The sequence below is a fragment of the Rhynchophorus ferrugineus genome, unplaced genomic scaffold, assembly GCF_030347505.1.
Source record: "Rhynchophorus ferrugineus isolate W39M unplaced genomic scaffold, kcgeb_rfMv2 rfM5, whole genome shotgun sequence".
Taxonomy (NCBI): domain Eukaryota; kingdom Metazoa; phylum Arthropoda; class Insecta; order Coleoptera; family Curculionidae; genus Rhynchophorus; species Rhynchophorus ferrugineus.
In genome coordinates, this window is record NW_027472584.1 from 4,618,631 (window position 1) to 4,638,054 (window position 19,424).

The 19,424-nt window shown below is 34.4% G+C and overlaps 1 protein-coding gene across 1 annotated transcript in view; it reads right to left on the reverse strand.

The window, feature by feature from the left end:
* The window catches only part of LOC143197558 (uncharacterized), a 199,179-nt gene extending 182,313 nt beyond the window's left edge, over positions 1 to 16,866 (reverse strand). The window contains exon 1 of the mRNA XM_076406101.1: positions 16,794 to 16,866. The gene's annotated coding sequence lies outside the window, so the exon portion shown is untranslated. The remainder of the gene's footprint in view (positions 1 to 16,793) is intronic.
* Between the last annotated feature and the right edge of the window lie 2,558 nt (positions 16,867 to 19,424).

Below are 19,424 nucleotides of genomic sequence, written 5' to 3' on the forward strand. Positions count from 1 at the left end.
TTGATAGATGTAATTTGTTATAACTACAAAAAATGTAAAATGTAACTTTATATTATCATATTATTCTTAACAGATTTTTATCCCAACTTACCATTACTGTTTAACAGTACCAACAATGCTGGAACAATCAAAGTAATACAAAATCCTGCACAATATGACTTGAAAATAAATAAGATTTTTTAATAGTGTTTCATCCAACTTTTCATTTTAAATAGAAAACGTAGTGGCTTTCCTTACGATTTTAAATTGCTTTGCCGGCATTTTTCGATACAGGGCTGCGAAACTGCATTACGCACTAATAGATATCAAGCCCATTCATCCACTAACACTCCACAGGCCACCAGACGGAAAACTAATTGATCTTTCCTTATTCCAACACAAAATGACGTCATGTCGATTGCGACGTTGCCGAGATATTAAATTAGTATTCACATATAGCGAAAATAGTATCATCTATGTAAGATATGTATTAAATGTTTGAGTCTCGTTTCTCTATTTTTTCACATTACAACATTTAAATTTTAGGGCGCTTCAATTTTATTTGGATTATTTATCATATCTCACAGTTAAAAATTGGTTTTGTGCAACCAACCGCAAAAAACAACATAAATGAATAATTTGAACTAAAATCATCATCTCATAAAGGCAAATAACCTTAATTTGCCTACAATCGATTAAACATATTTTATTGATATGTTTCTTTGTATTTCAAGAATTTGATTGTTTTCGGTCTGTAATCGGTGACTCATTGAAATTTTACACCAAAAAGATAAAATCTAAAATGATTAGTGTTCCAAACAATTGACAATAATCCTTTTTCGGTTGTTGAGTATATTATTTCCGTGTTTGTTAATGTTCGAGAAGCTGTCGGTCGTGATCTGCTGTTAACATAAATTGTTTGTCAAAATTATGATACATTAAAATAGTATCGGATATTATTATTTCTTTACATTTTTCAAAATAAAGTCTTATTTTTGGTGATGTTACAAATAGTATATATTTTTAATAGGGAATTAAGCAGATTTGCAATTTCAACGAAATTTTAAACATATCTTCTATAATATCCAAGAAGACCTATAAATGATTAAATTTTTTTTATTTATTTCTTGGTATACGAAATCTACCACGGATTTCATTTTGTTAGCTAGTCAAGTTCGGCACTACCCAAATTGGAGAATTCCATGGGGATATTGCATCACGAATGATTCGATTTTGATTTTTAATTTCTTGTTTTTGAGCATGATAGTACCCACAGTTTTTGTAAATATGGCGTTAAGATGTACGAGAGAAAACAACGATATGTAAAGCCGAGTTTTATTTGTTTATATTTTATCGACATTTTTTTTCCCTAACATACAGACATGGACATGTAACATTCAACGAAATCATAAATCATTCCGAATGTCCATGGTACTTAGAATTCCATCTCGTTGTTTGATATTTTAGACCTTTTAAATTTTGGGTCTTTCAAGTACATTTTAAAAAAGGTTTGAAGGATAATATAAAGGAACTAGGCGGAATTGCCGCTTCTTTTTAATTATATGATTTGTCACCGTTGCGAATATTAATTAACATAAATAATTACCATGAATGGCAAGAGTGTTTACCTTTCTTCCTGGGTTATATTTTTTACGAATCACTTATGATTCGGGACGGGGCGGAATTAATACATCACTTATGGCCTTGGAGCAAAAGAGAACTTTATTTTGATCCCTGGTAATTTATACCCACTCGATACAAGTCCCAGCGCCCTCTACTAACGTTTCTTCCTGTTTTCTATACTGGCTCTTGTATTGGGTCATATATTTAACACTCTCCTTCAATTTAAATGTACTATATAACTTAACCTAATTAAGATTGTAAACAAAGATTACAAAAGTACATTTAAATTGCCAGAACAAAACTATTACATTGTACATACAAATTTGTTCGAACTTAGAACTGTTCTATTTCTATATCGTGAGAATTTTAACTTGAATTAATAATTTAATCAAATGAATCTACACAATTATGTGATAAACAAAGGTAACAGTCAGCTTTCTACTTAAAAACAATTCTCTCTTTGAACAATCATAGAAATAGTCGCCAAAACACTGTCCAACTTAATATCGATTTTATAGTTTGTTCTTGGGATGCCAAACATACACATCTATTTTTCTTCGATTGAATTTCTTCCATGCCTCTGTTCACTTTTGTTTTTCTTTTCTTTTAACATTCTTCACAGTTCCCATTGTTTTATTGTTATTTTCATCTAGACCAGATTCATCAGAATCAAATCCTAATATGTTTGTTATTTCCATTACTATCAGAATCATTATCACTCCATTTCCAACTCGAAATCAGAATCTTTTTAATATAACCCAGAACTGTCTAAGTGCTGTTCGTCTTTATCATATCTTAAATATTTTTGCTTAGGGCTTTCTTCTTCATATAAAACTAAATAATCAGGTTCTTGATTCATTACTTTGTTTTACTTTCTCTTATCATTGACTTGTTTTAATGAAAACATATCATCTTCAACTGTAAGCGTCTTTTCTGTTGAAATAAGCAGACAATAGGCGACATATATCTCACGGTCGTCTAATTTCCTTTCTTCCTAATTTCTTCTAGAATTGGTTTTCTCAAATTTAGACAAGATAGGTTCATTTTCATCAGGTTCATCATCACTGTCTGTTGTCTGCTCTTTAATGCTTTCTTCATCATCACTCACATTCTTGTTTTTTTTCTTCCTCTTGCAAAACTATCTGCATCGGATTACTCACAGATTCTTCTTTGGAGTTTTATCTGCTCACCTTATATTGGTCTCTCTATATATTTTCTAAATGATATATCTCTATTTCTTCACTATTATCCATATTGAAGTTGACTTCCATTGGCTTACCAAATTGGTCTGTTTAGATGCGATTTTATAACTAACGAAACTTATATGCCTTTTAAGCTTCTATATATTACCCTTTAAATTATAACTAAATTATTTTCCACTTTTGCTGGTGTTAATATTAATTTCAATTTGTGTAATAATCTCCGCTTTTTCTATTCCAATAAACTGTTTAACTTCATAAAGATTATCCATTAAATCCACTATACACTCTTCATGTCATTTTGTGTTCCAACTTTTAGGTGAATTTCTCAGTCCATACAATGCTCGATTTAATTGTTGGTATCTTGTTTAGTTCGTATACAGAACTAAATTTAATTAATTAATAATGTCCTATTTAATCTTTCCGCTTTTCCATTACTTTGCGGTGAATGGGCTATTGCTATATTCTAAATCAATTCCCTTTTTCCTACAAAATAGCTTTACTCCATGCTGTCTTTCTAATTCATTAATGTATTTGAAATTCTCTCCAGCTTCATTTTCTGTCTTAAGGATTTTTACTCTGGTAAAATGGGACAAATCATCTAGAATTTTCTATCCTTTATAAATATCTTCCTCCATCTTCAGATATTGGGTTTATTAGCATATAAATATCTGAATAAATTAACTCTTCGATTGCACTTGTTCTTGTCTCCTTAAAGTAGAAAGGGCTCTTGGTTGCTTTAGCTTCTACGCTCATAGAACAAGGTTTATTTTTCTTCTTAAGTCCCAATCGTATTGATATTTATATCAAAGTTCTAATATTTTGTAACTAAACTCTGCTAAGTAACTTTGTTCTCCATCTTTACAAATTAAAAATTCTTCATTGGGTTCAATAGCTTTTCATTCTACCTGTAATTCTGTTCGACCCCTTGTTCCTAGTTTTCAATAATTCTCTGGTCCTTGCAACTTACACATGGTTGATTTTCTAAACTCTTCTCCATTACTAATTGCTATATTGATTACAATGTTTCTCTATCCTACCGATAATTATATTGGACCCCATGTTACTCGTTTTCACACTAGTTCCCCTGATCGTTGTAAATCATACACGTTATTGATTTTCCAAACTCTTGATTACTCCATAAATATTTATTACATTGGTTACAATCTTTCCTTCTATCCGACTGATAATTCTGTTAAATCTCATGTTACTAATTTACTAGTGCTTCACAGATCCTTGTATATTATACATGTGATTAATTTTCTACACTCTTAATTACTCCATTACTATTTACTACATTGATTGCAATGTTTTCTTAATTATTACTGATAACCCAAGATCACATTTTTCTAGTTTTCTGGTGTTCCTTCTGATGGGCATTGATCTTTGAGTGCTCTAGTGCTCCGAAATTAATTTCCGTCTGTTGCATACAGCCATCTTGTTACTTCGTGTATATATATATATATATATATATATATATATATATATATATATATATATATATATATATATTATACCGAACTAAAAACTTTACCTAATCTACATTCCCCTGCACTCTCCGTCGTCACCCTACTACTTCTCATTTACACCGAGAATTCTGGGCCCATAACCTATTACGAATCACTTATGATTCGGGACGGGACACGGGACGAAATTAATACATCACTTATGGCCTTGGAACAAAAGAGAAACTTTATTTTGATCCCTGGTAATTTATACCCACTCGATACAAGTCCCAGCGCCCTCTACTAACTTTTCTTCCTCCTTTCTAAACTGGCTCTTGTACCAGGATAAGACATATATTTACCAGATCTGATCACGTTGTAGGGATGTTCGAACTTCATAAAAGTCCATTTCTAAAGTCGCGACGGCCAGTCACTACGTTCTCATTGTCCAGTTTATTTTATTGTGTTTTGTGTCATCCAGCTGAGTTTTATCAAATGGTGAGTATATTCATAGAGTATTCCAGTTTCCAAATATAATAGTTTTATGGTTGCAACTGTAAATATAAATTATAACTATCTTATAATACAGAAACTAACGTCAAAGTGGCTAAAGTTACTGATACGTAATTATGATCTATGCATAAATTGAAGCATACACAAACGCCAGCGAAAGTGGTTTCTGCTGGCACTTTGTAGCACCGTATCTAGTGTGTGGCTTTTAGCTTTCTCCCTTGTACGCATTGCACGTCCATCATAGTCGGAGTTAGCAGAATTGGCAGGGGTATGTCGCTAATGGCAGAATCTTGTGCGTCTACCTCTCTCGATCTCATTGCACGTCCATTATTGTTGGTGTTAGGGTATAAGCTAGTACATCGTGCATTATCTTTCCTTCGTACCGTGTGCACATGTCATATTTCATCCTAGCATAGTTTATCACTGTTGTCATTTACCGTTATTGTCTGTTTTATAATGATTGTCCGTCAATAATTGATTACCATGGACTAAGATTAGTGCTAACCATCCTGGCATTCATTACTAGTATTTGGCGATACATTCATTTATCCATACCATTATTATCGATATTATTAACAGGTCAATAGAAAAGTCCCCGGCATGACACATAGATGACGCTACTAGAATAAAGCTATGCGTTTTTTAGTTAGCCCTAAGCCTCAAAAGATGCGTGTATAAATTTGATTGCTGTCGGATCATTAGTTTGTGAATTCTAGCATTGTTAGTGAGGCAACATTTGTTATTGTGAAAAAAAAAATGGATAAAAAGGTTTAGGGTACGTAGGTACGTTTAAGGTAGTATTTAGGTGCGGTTAGATAAAGACAATATATTCGCCGATTTATTTCGGTACAAATGGAATTTAATTATATGCAGAAGAAATATTTGTTTTTAGACAAATAGATATTAAAGATATTAAACACTAAACAAGATCACACTATAAGAAAGAAATGCACGTGGCACGGTTACCTTCAGGTGTTACGAACAGTGTACACGTCTGATCACTCTCAGAGTCAGGAACGGAAAGAACCTCGAGGCTTCGCGTCATCGCCTAGCTTCACCACCCGAGGCTGCTACGTCATACCTTCTGTCAGTACCACTTGTTACCACCTCACCGTGGGTGCTAACTTCAGGTATGTGCAACGCCTCGAGCAGATCTGTGGGCTGCTGAGAATTGCGGGATAATTCGAAACATCTGAAGGTCGTTACAAAGGAATTTCAAGTGTTGATAAACTATTACTTTTTGAAAGGAAAAATTACAGTTGAAGCAAAGACTTGGCTTGAAGCCGAGTTTCCGAACACTGCCCCAGGAAAATCAACCATCAAGGATACCAATCTAGCTAAATTTAGACTTGATGAAATGAGCACCGAAGACGGTGAATGTAGTGGACGCCTAAAAGTTGTTACCGAAGAAAACATTTAAAAAATCCGCAAAATTATTTCGAATGACCATAAGTTGAAAATGAATGAAATAGCAGGCACTCTAAAGGTATCATATAATTCGATAATATTTGGGTATGAGAAAGTTCTGTGTAAAGTAGGTGCTGCGCGAGTTCACTTTTGACCAAAAATAACAAGTTGATGATAGTAGTGTTCAAGTAGTGTTTGAGATGATGAAGCGTAATAAACCCGAGTTTTTGCGTCGATATGTGATAATGGATGAAACATGGCTCCATAATTTTACTCCAAAGTCCAATCGACAGTCATCCGAGTGGACTGCACACGAAGAACCCGCTCCAAAGCGTGGGTAAATGCAACAGTCGGATATGCAACAGTCGATACGAATGGAATAATTTTCATTGACTACCTTGAAAAAGGAAGGACCATCAAATATTACATAGCATTATTGAACCGTTTCAAGGACGAAATCGCCAAAAAATGGCTGCATTTGAAGAAAAAGAAAGTGCTGCTTCACCAAGACAATGCACCGTGTCAAAAATCCATAAATTGGGCTTCGAATTGCTTCCTTATCCACCGTATTCTCCCGATCTGGGCTCCAGCGACTATCTCCTGTTCTCAGATCTCAAAAGAATGCTCGCTGCGAAGAAATTTTCATCGAATGAAGGCCGATCGACGAAACTGAGGCTTATTTTGAAGCAAAGGACAAACCGTACTATAAAAATGGTATCGAAAAGTTGGAGGGTCGCTGTAATCAATGTATAACCCTTGCAGGGAATTACGTTGAATAAAAAAAATAGTTTTGCCAAAAAAAATGTGTTTTATTATGGGGACTTTTCAGTTGACCTTTTAGGGTCATTTATATGGCTCATTGGATCAGGCATACACATTTATATAAAGAGTATATGTGTATAAAATGAGTATCTATTTGTTATTTAGTGTACGTTGGAATATATAAAAGCTGCGGATCGAGGTCGAGGTCGTTGGTTACCACAAGTATCCCGTATACTTGTTTTTTTCTGTTCATTGGATTTTTAAAAATCGACAATGCCAATGTAGAGTTGAATAAGTAATGTTTAAAGGTCAAATCGTTTCATTTTGGTGCAATAAATAGGTCAGTTAATAGTAATAAATCGGGGATTAGCTACACTGATTGGAAATTGCTAAATTTTTTATATTTTTTCTAGGTTTTGGTGAAGTATATATATATATATATATATATATATATATATATATATATATATATATATATATATATATATATATATATATATATATATATATAGTTCATGGGTGTTTCAGATTAACTCTGAAGTTACATCTATTTGATGTTAAGTTGGTTTATCTTTAACCAATCCGGGTTAGAACTTTTAATTCAAATTATTAAATTCGTTTGTTAAATTACGAATTTAATATCTTTCCTAAGTAACATTATTTAGAGTCTTCGATTGTAGCGTATGTAATCAAAATATATTACTTATGGTGAAATGTGTTTTATATCGAAATTCAAAAATCACTACAGTGAAAATAACTTTACGAATGTATGTTGTTGTGAATTAATAGAGATACATCAATTCATCTCATTCTTCATGTACTCTCTTTTATCATTGGATTCAAATGTTACACTGTAGTTAAAATACACGAATTATTATTTCCTTCGTATTGACAATATGTGTCAATATATTTAAACAATTATATATTTCATTTAATGCAATTTATATTATGCATGAATTCACTGAATGTACTATTAATGTCGGCGGAGATGACATGTATACCGATAGGGCGTTTCAGGGGAGTCTAATTCCAATGGTAAGTGGTGCGGCAATGTTTCGGTTAGTCTAATCATTGGTGGCACTGATAACGTGAATTTGTTTGGTTAGTTAATAAGGGTTAAGTAGAAACCTGTAAGGAAAATACTTTGCTGTGATTGGGCTGCCATTTCGTGCGATTGAAATATGACGTCATATTTATTGTCCAATAGTAATTCAATGAAAATCAAATTTAATTTATTAAAATAAAATCCTATACAAATATACATAAATGTTTTAGGGTTTCGGTGAATGGAGGTAAGACGAAATGATACAGTCGTGTTTACATTATGTGACCGTTATATATTGAAGTAATATAAAAATGTGCAAATTACAAAATCGATAAAACGGTTGGCAGCGGTGTTATCTGGAGACGAGGTTTAGGCAGTCGATGGGGGCACGTCTAAACTAAACGATGGTCGGTTATTGAATGATCGAAATACCCTTAAATAACATCCCAGATAAACGTCTCGGGGTTACCAGATATTCGTTATCGTGTTCTAGTTGTCGCTGTTGGCACCCCGCCGGTGTTCAACATCTGGGTTTATATTTCTGGGTACTTTCATGACCGTTATTCCACGATGTAAAATTCGATATGCCTCAAGGTCGCTACAATGTAAATAATATAAATATATATAAACGAAAAGCGAAAATAAACAGAATGTATAAGGGTAAATAAAAAAAATTAAGAACTCGATTCCAGGCAAAATTCAAATATTTTTTATAAGGCCTTCTTTTTTTTGTATTTCTCTAGTGCCATCAATTTTCTTTGATCTAATAGAGTTCTATCTCCTTTTGATATATTGAAGGTAAACTTACAATCCTTCAGTGTTAATATTGCATTTATTTGATTAAACCAAATATACAATGAACACCTCAATAACAATGAATAACTTTTAAAATTTGTTCTTGAAAATCATTATGGATTGGGCAGTTACACAACAACACTTAACATTTAAAATTTAACAACACTTAAAATTTTTTTTTAAAGATATTTCTCGAAATAACTGATATGTTGTTCTTATGGAAAAATCTAGGTATCAAATAAAACAGATAGTTTAAAGATCTACAAACAGTCTTGATGGAGTTGTTTAATTTGGGCCGGCGCGGCTCCATTGCTTCTATGAAAGCATGTACAGAGCATTTTTATCTGTGGAACTACTTAAAATAGAATGTAAACAAATATTGCATGTTGTTCTTTTTTCAGAAGTTTTGTCAAATAGCCTGAAATATAGACTAACATGGAACATTCCACTCTTGATTTCCTCAGAGCAAAATTCTCTGGAACTGAAAACATAGATTCAACTGGTGATTTAACAAACTTTAGTGATACTAGATCTCCCATTAAAAAAGAATATAAGTTATGTAAAGTGCCAACATGTCAATATTCTTCACAATTTGGGAGAATGATCTGAAATAAATGAAGTGATCATGAATGCTTTAAAAGATTTCTCAAACATACTAGGTAAAGGATATATGTTTCTATAACCATTACCTCTAATAGATTCAAAAAAATTCTCTAAGCAATTGTGGTTAAGTTTCCTCAAACAAATGTAGTTATTTGTAAATTTAGACAAAATAGATTTCTTTAGAGAAATAAATCCACTAAAAATAGCAATAAAATTTTTAATTGATTGCATCGTAACATACTTTCTTGAAGGCAATAAAATTTGACACTATTTAAATATACAATAGCTCTATCTAATCCAAAATTATGGAGCACTCCGATTGTTGTTCTAAAAAGTTAAAGTACTACATAAGTATTACAAATATTTTAAAGATATTTTACAATTAAAAATAGTATTTGTTAGTACTAATTATCTAGTTACCTTAATTATTACCTTCTTTTAAGACTTCTTTATATGGAGACATCAGATTGATAGCATACGAACAACTTGGTAGATTAACTTAATTAATATTCTCATAATTACCACTAACATCTTCATAAGTAGGTTGATTTTCTGTAAACAAACAATAGATAAACATACACGTCGTAGATAGATTATTTTATATGTAAGTATTAAAAATAATGTTGGATGTGCATTTGCCCTAACACTTGTTCGTGAAAGAAGGGTAATTCTAAATTCTTCATTAAAATGTCTGTGACAGACACAATGACTTTGATATATTTGCATTGTGGTTAATCCAAATAATTTAGTACTACTTACTTGATAAACCCATTTTTGGAAAATAGCGAGATCATTCTTTGGGAAACGATGTTTAATATCGGTAGTAGATTGATACACAGGTACACTACATCTTTTATTATACGGATGCATTATAATCAATTTTTATATTATTGCTCCATAACAATAAATATAAAACAGAAAATATACACAACGTAAAACGAATATTTCTTGACATAAACAAACAACAAACTTAAGGGAAAAAGGGATGACCATAGAGAATGATGGCTTCGCGCAATTTGACCAACCATCATGTTCCATTTTAGTGGCGGTTCCAGCGATTTAAACTAGCCAATCACTATTTGCGATCGCAGCGCTACCGTTGATTGAACTAAGCAAAAAATTTCCCTTCGTTCACCCATACCATGAAATTTCTACTTTTCTATTTTTATACAGTCATTATGTTTCGGTTATTTTAGTCATAGATAAAATTTCAGTCGAAAAATGGACTATATTTGCAATTCGTCTAGAAGTAAAGGTTTTGCGAATTTCCAGGAAGGGGTATTCTGTTAAGACCGATATTATTAGTTCGTTAAATAGTGTGTTATAAAAAGTTGTATTTTATTTTAGTCTTTGTGACATGAATTATCTAAAAGTTGTGGTTTCATCAAAAGTGTTACCATGATAATAATTTACTTACATACGTTTTAATGCGGCGACACTTAGATTATTGGTTGTCTATATATTTGCAAGTTTACTATGAGATATTGATTTAAGTCTCGAGTTTCATAAATGGAACTACAAATGCGTATATTAATTTAAACAAGTGTATTTTTTGCACATCAGTTATGTTTTCATGGTACGCATGCACTCAAGTGATTTTAGTTAAATGATAAACGAAACCTCTTACCGTCTACGAGTTCGGACAAAAATAGTACACTTCGAAATTATCTTTCTCACCCGGTAATTGTTTGATTACCTATTACCTTTCAAATCAATCTGAACACATGGTTGTATCTATGTGATATGTGAAGCTGCATTGCGTTGCATTTCAATTCATTGTAATAAAAAAATATGATTTAATTAATTAAGGAATAGTCCGATACCACATACCCATCAAAGCAGTTGTTATATTCACCGAAAAACTTCCTAGTGTTAGAACCGATTTTGTAGAATCGATTTGGTGAAGGTGTTTGGGCAATTAAAACACTGGATTCAACTGACTCTCTCCCTAATTATTTCGACAAACATTTCGGGCAAAGCCGCAACGCAGAATGAATCAAGATGGCGGGATCTTGATCCTGTCCGGTTGGCATTAGTACGAGCATGCGCCGTAGCGTTTATTATAATTTACAGGAAACTACTAATCTTTTATGCAACCATATATACATCGTCAGAGAACGTCAGATGTAGGCGCACCCACCCAATTATTTATATATCCAACATTCGGCCATCCTGACTTCGCAGCGTCCTCGCAAAGCTTCACTCCGGCTGCTCTTGGAACATTGTAGTTGGTGGCTTTGGTCTTTCTATAATGGAAACAGTCTTTACTACATGATTTTTTAAAATGTCTTACCTTGATGATTTCTTCCTTCATCGTTTCATTTTATACCTTCCATGCGGTTTGCTTTATAACTTCTGTAAAGACAATTTTATATTTTTTTTTTGGCTGAACTGCAGTCAATGCCTTCGGTGAGATTCAACTGCTAGCCTCCATTTTAACTTCTCTGAATGGCCGGGTGCTTCTCTGAATGTGCTTCTTCGTCTGCTATTTTCCTAATGAACCTTATAATTTATATCCTTTTACATTTGATATTTAGAATTTTACATCCAACAATAGTCTTAACTATTTACTTGAAATAATTACTTTGCCAATTTCCACATTGTTTAATAGCTTCGCACCTCTATATTCTCAAGTTCTACTTCGATCCCCAAATTTCTTGTTTCGGTTTTTGTCTTCCAACTAAATATTATTTTAATTACATTTACTGCAATATTTTATAACATTTTGAAACTTTATAACCAATAAAACTATCCAACAACTACAATATTATCTTTTCAATGTTCACCTCAATTGAACAATCAAACTCATGTTTGCTTTATACTTATTATTTACTTTACCCAACTATAAACTGTTTATACTTAATGTTGTTCTGCAAACCCTTGTTGTATTTTCTTTCACACTGTTCTTATCCATGTGTTTCATTACTTGATTTCTATTTTGATCATTTATTGTCTTTTAACTAAGTTGTATATATCTGCCTATTTACTGGTCTGATTCCATATGACTATTGTTATTCATCACTATGTCCTTAATAGATTTATTTTATATTTCATGTATTCATTAAAACACATATATTCTTTTATTTGAGTTTAAAAGTTAATATATTCTCTAATTAGTTGCTGCATTTTAACAAAAGTTTTGTTATGTTGCTTTCATTTTAATCATAAATGTTACAGAATCATATTGAATGTATGTATACACTACAAGTTTTAAATTTACAATTCCAAAATTTTAACGTATTTCCCTAGTGTAAGCGTTTACCTATGATTATATCCATGTTTAGAGAATTATTGACGAAAGTAGGTGATTTCTCGAAATGAAAAGTTGTTAATTCAGGTTAAAATCATGCATCAGATCTTTCAGAGATACAACCTTTGAACTGATAAAAATCTCAAGCTATATCTAAATACAAAATTCATGCAACTACAATTGGCACATTCATTAGATTTAAGAAGGTTGCTCTGCTATCTTTTTTTATATTGACTATATAATATTCCATTCCAGAAAATCACCAAAATTAAAGGATTTGGATTAGCTTACATTAGATGAAACCCAAGTTATAAAAAGTTTTTGTTTTGTTTAATGCTCAAATGATTGAACTAATAAATTAAGTCATAGATAATTTGACAAATAAAATGTGAGTATCTTCCTTTAGAGAAAATATTTTATTTTAATCATTTGCTATTTTATATATTTGCAACAAAACATAAACTTTACAATTACTGTATTTTCAATATCAATAGTATTACTTCAAGATTATTATGAAGTTGGACTACCATTTTGATTTTCTTCCCAAGGTATTTTAAATTTGCTGAACTAAAATATCCATTTGAAGCCTTTATTTTTATTCATTTATTCAAACTATTCACACATTGATATGATCTGTTGTCAGCCCTAACTTTGAATTAAAATTTTTCAACTTCAAAATTTTGTCCAGAATGTTATTACAGCAGTACAATGTTGACTGAAAATTGTATAAACTTGCAATTTATAACATTTCTTTCGTCTGAGGGTTAAAAATCTGTTCTTTAAACGTTTAAAATTCTCAGAATGTATTATACTAATTAAAATGTATTGATGTTATCCAAAAATACATAGTGCTTATAGGAAATATTATCATTATGCTACAATTGAGCTTCTATTCATTAAATTTTAAAATTACATTTAACTTGAAATATAGCAACATTATTATTTAACATAATTTACCCTATAACTTTATTACCTAATTTTGCTGAAATTATTTAGCGATTAATCAGATTATCGTATTAAATATGTATTTCAATGAATTATGTTTATTTTTAAATTGAATAGTCATAATTGATATGCTTGTTAATAATTATTTAAATCTTGTTTGAAATTACTAAAGTCTATTGTTTCTAATTTCAACATGGAATTTAAAATAGTAATCTTGGATGTTAAAAATATCTCGATTCCTAATTTTTTGTTATTATATACTAATTTTGGCTGATTTAATAACAATGGTTACCTTACCCCTATCTGCATCTTACAAAGCTTACTGTGGAGTAATTTGCTGTTTACCGTGAGAAGATCTTCAAAAATATTTTTCCAATATGTCTGCTTCTGTGTGAATGCTGTTGGTTCATTCTTTTCTTGTATCCATGTAAATTTTGCATAACAGCCGATGTGTTATTTCTTAACCTCTATCTGCTTTTCTATATTAATGTACTCGAAGCAAAATACTAATTAGGTTTAATCCAAACTCATGTGGATTTACTACTTATACTACCAAACCAATGATTTCTAGTATTCTCTCACCTTACTAATTTTGTGCACATTAATAGGATGTCTATCTTACTTGCATCAATTTTGTGTGCTGGTAATACTTAATGCTCGTGCTTGCTACTGACTTGCTTCTAAAACCTAGCCATTGTTAACGTCTTTTACTGACCACATCATTGACTTTGTAACTACTTGATTTTGTTTCTGAACAGCCTGTTTGTTTATATCCACATTGTGGCGGCCCGTTTGTTGAATTTTTGCTTATTGATAGCCTGTGTATTGACATTCGTCATATTGGCAACATGTGTAATTCTAGACGTTTGGTTTACTATTTTTGTTACTGTTTGATTACTACTTGATTTTCTATGATTGCGACTTTTGTGCTTGGCTGCTTGATGACATCCATAATATTGGCAGCATGTGTATTTATTGAGTTTTTGTTTACTAATTTTGATACTGCTTAGTTACTACTTTTATCACTACTTTCATATAAACCTTATTGGCTGTATATTTACTGAAATTTTGTTAATAGTTCTTCATCTTGATGGCTCGTTTGTTGACAACCATTTTGCTAGCGGTTTGTCTACTATTCTTCATAATCTTGATAGCTGGTTTGTTGACTTTTGCCTTATTACCGTCTGATTGTTAACATACATTTTGGTGTACCCCTTTAGACGCTTATTTGTCAACATGGCAACCTGTTTGTGGCCAGTTGTCTAGTTGGCGAGAGCTACTGGTTTCCCCCTAATGATGGCAGTCTGATTGCAAACGGCCATTAGGTTGGCATGGCTGTTGCTGCTTTTCTCGATGTTAGTGTTCTAATTGCAGACAACTATCTTGTCGGTCTGGAAGCTAATACTCACTCTAATAATGCCCTGATTTCAAATGTCTATCTGATTACCGTGCGTGTTGTTGGCCCCGTGTTGGTATCCTGACTGCAGACATTCATCTGGTTGTAATGAATGATGCTGCCCCCATGTCGGTGGCCTAACTGCAGATATTCAACTGGTTTGTTCGTCTTGTCAACCTAGATGTTAAAACTCACTGTAATCGTGGCCTGATAGACTATCTGTATTGGTTGCAGATGCCTTTGTGATGGTGCTCTGACTGTAGACCTCAATCTGATTGTTCTAATTTCTGCTGTCGGCCATGGTGAAGGACTGATGGCGGACAAACTTCTTGTTCGCCTCACTACATGCATCCTCTGTGATGGAGGACTGGCTGCTGACATTCATGTGAGTGTCGTGACTGCTATCGTCGTCCGTAGTGGAGACCTGGCTGTAGACGTTTAACGTCTCTCGTGGTGATCACCATTTGGTTGGCCCCCCTGTTGACTGCCGAGTTGTAGACGTTTATAGAAACGTCGCTCGTGATGACCACCGGTTGGCTGGCCCTTCTTGCGCTGGCGGTCTGGTTGTAGACGTTCATGGAACGTCACTCGTGGCAACGGGTTCGTTGACCTCCCTCTTGCAGGCAGCCTTGCTGTTGACGTTCAGGGAATGTCACTCGTGCTGGCGATCAGTTGGTTGACACTCCTCTTGTAGGCGGCCTTGTTGTAGACGTTCAGGGAACGTCACTCGTGGTGATGGTGGCCGATTGGCTGGTCCCTGTTTGTTCAGTACTCTTCATATTGGCGGCTAATTTTTTGTCGCTTGCATTGGTGACTCTAGTTGTTGTTCATCTGGTTGGCGTACCCCACATAGTACCTGCTGCAAGCTCTCTCGCTGTATCACCGTGCCTGGTGATTCTGTAGTGGTCTCTTGGATGGGCAGCTCGTCTGCGATGGCTCCACAAGGTTGGTGGTTCGTACGTGTGGCCCCCTTGGTTGGCTGCCCGTCTGCTGCGTGGCCCCTGTTTAATGGACTGCCCGTTGTGGCCCCCAGGTTGATGGGAAGCTCATTGTGGCCCTTCCTGGTTGACGGAACGCTCGTTGTGGTCCCCTAAGGTTGACAGCCAGCTCGTTTTGGACCCCCCCAGGTTGGTGGGCAGCTCGTTGTGGAACCCAGGTTGGTGGGCGGCTCGTTGTGGACCATCTAGATTGAAGGAACGCCCGTTGTGGACCTTCCCGGTGAGAGAAACGCTCGTTGTGGGCCCCCCCAGCTTGGTGGGCAGCTCGTTGTGGACCTTCTAGGTTGAAGGAATGCTCGTTGTGGCCCTCCGGGTTGGTGGGCGGCTCGTTGTGGATTTCTTGGGTTGACGTCACACCTGTTGTGCGACCGTCAGGTAGGCGGCAAGCAGGTTGCAGGGCCCTTGAATAGCCTGCACGGTGATTGCGGACCCCAGGTAGACGGCACGCTGGTTGCACGCCCGTCAGTTAGGAGGCATGTATGTTGCGGGCTCCTCGAAGAGGCTGCGCGCTGATTGCGGACCCCAGGTAGGCGGCACGCTCATCTGGTAGGCGTCATGCATTTCGTGGACCCTTGGATTGGTGGTACGCATATAGCGAACTCCCTAAATTGGTTGAACTCTTTCATGGATTCCCCAAGTGGGCGGCAGACTTGTTGTGGTCCCCCAGGTTGGTGGGACGGGACCCTTCAAATAGGCGGCTCGCTGTTGCGGCTGCTAAGTTGGCGGATCGTTTGTCATGGCTCCCCATATTGACGTGGATCTTGTTTACATACCTGATACTAAGTCTGCGAACTCGTGGTGAAATTCCAGTGGCACCCCTCTCGTTGGTGTACCTCGTACTGTCTCTCACGATGCAGGCCTAGTTGGCGCCCATCCTGTTGATGTACCCCTTCCTGTCTCTCATCGTGTAGGACTGCTAAGTGGCGTCAATCTTGTTAGTATACCTGGTGTTGTCTTTCACTATAGCAAACTTGTGTAGTTCACCATGTCTGTGGCCTGCTAGTTGCGAGTTGTTGTTGTTTGGTAGTATACCTCATTGTCATATCTATCGATTTGCAACAGAACCCTTGTGGAAAAAAAACAGATGGATCAGAAAAATATAATTTTCAAATTTATCTACTCCCTGTTATAAATAGAAAGTACGTTTGTTGCACTTGAAAACGTTGTCGCTTGTAACAAAACATGTAAAAAAATTAATAAAAAAAATATTTTACCATCCGGTCCTGTGCCATTGTGCTCAGGGGCGGACAATCAATTTGCATCGCCTATTACCTAGAATTAATTCGCCACGCCGAATTTTTATTCAACATTTCTTTTTCAGAATTTAAGGAAAGTTCTTTTTTCATGCTGCAGTGCAATTGAAATGTTTTAAATTCATACCTGCATCCTTTGTTTACGTTTCATCCATTTCGGCGCCATTGTGGCTTGGGTATGCGCCGATGTTTGTTTACATTATGTTATTTTCGTGTTTATGGCTAATTACTAATTAATAATCATACTGCCCTTGTGGCGATTGATCTAAAACAATAGTGTTTTAATAATATTCCTATGTATTACTTTGTTCGCCTCATGGACTCTAGTTTGCGTCGTTTACACACTAACCACTACTTTAAACAATCACTATAAATCACTGTGCACGCGTTGTTCTTTATCCCACTTCTGATTTGTTAGAACCGATTATGTTGTCAACACAGAATGAATCAAGATGGCCGGATCTTCATCCTGTCCGGAGGTTATTAGTACGAGCATGCGCCGTAGCGTTTATTATAATTTACAGGAAACTACTAATCGGCTATGCAACCATACATACATGGTCAGAGGACGTCAGATGTAGGCGCACCCACCCAGTTATTTATATATCCAACACTAGATTTCTTTTCGTCCGAACGTTTCCAGCGTAATCTTCCATTTATAATTAATTAATGTTAAGTAATTTCTCCTATAAAATGGATCTTCTAGCAAAATGATTTGTGATAATGGATCAATACACTTATGTATTCTTTCCCATTGTAATTTCACAGTGTTTTTGTTAAACACGCAGTACTATCACAAGTGTTCATTGAGATTTATTAGGAAGATTAAAATTATTCACATGATATTGTCGTTAATAATTATTTTAAGTACTTCGACATCAAACGTCTGATGTTTACCAAGAATACAATTTATATAATTTAAACTGAAAGACGAATTTGGTTAAATATTATCGAAGTTAGAAGATACCAGTAGTGTCGTCGTAGTATCTCGAGAAAATCTACTCGTGTATTCTTCTTTTTTCTTTTCTTATTAATATTTTATACACAATAATAGTAGTGGCAGGATATCAGCCATCAGCAGAGCTATATTCATAACTTAATGTTGCAGAATATCATCCAGTAGCTGAGCTATATTCGTACTCGAATGTAGCAGGACATAATCCAGCAGAAGATCTATATTCGTAATCAAATGTAGCGTCATCATCCAGCACCGAAATCCGAATATCACTCTTCGGAAGTCGACTTAAAATACTTTTCAAATGACCAAATATAAATCTGCCCAAGACAGACAAACAAACAAACTGCCTATTTTAATAAAACAGACAACATAAGGAGTTGCTGTATACTTTGATTTGATGGTAGGAACATTGTTGTATCTCGGGAGGCGATATTTGCAGCATGGCCGACTGTAAATCCGAGTTTAATTTGTTTATATTTTATCGATATTTTTTTTTCATAAAATACAGACACAGATATGTAGCATTCAATGAAATCATAAATCGTTCCGAATGTCTATGTTACTTAGACCTTTTAATTTTAGGGTCCTTCAAGGATTAAAAAAAAGTTTGAACGATAATGTGCAAGGACTGGGCGGGATTGCCGCTTTTTTTTAATTATAGGATTTGTCACCATTGCGAGAACTTATTATCAGAAAGAATTATCAATAATGGTAACGGTGTTGATCTTCCTTTGGGGGTTGTATTTGCTAGATGTGATCACGTCTTAGGGATGTTAGAACTTCATGAAAGTCCCTTTCTAAATTAGTGACGGTCAAAGTCAGTACGTTCTCAATGTCCAGTTTATTTTATTGTGTTTTAAGAAAAAAAGTAGAAACACAGTACAGTAGAAAATAAGTGCAAAATGTCATAAAACGTTAAGGGTTGAAATGTCAACATCTGAATTACAAATGCAGCGTAGGATAATATGAAAGACAAAAATAACAGTATTATTTCAAGAATACGTAAAAAAATATAGAGAAGAACACTGAACAAAAAACCGATAAAATGGAAATATCGATATCAGGCGAATCACATATTGCAGTTTTGATTCTAGAGAAAACAATTAGAACCCAGAACGAACAGGCACTCTACAATGCGTGGATGAGGGAAAAGTCGGCGCGGGAGAGTCTTGAAATTGCATGAACCAATATGCAAAAAAAATAAATGCCCTTCTAAAAAGAAATAGGCTGGATAACGGTTAAAATGAAAAAGG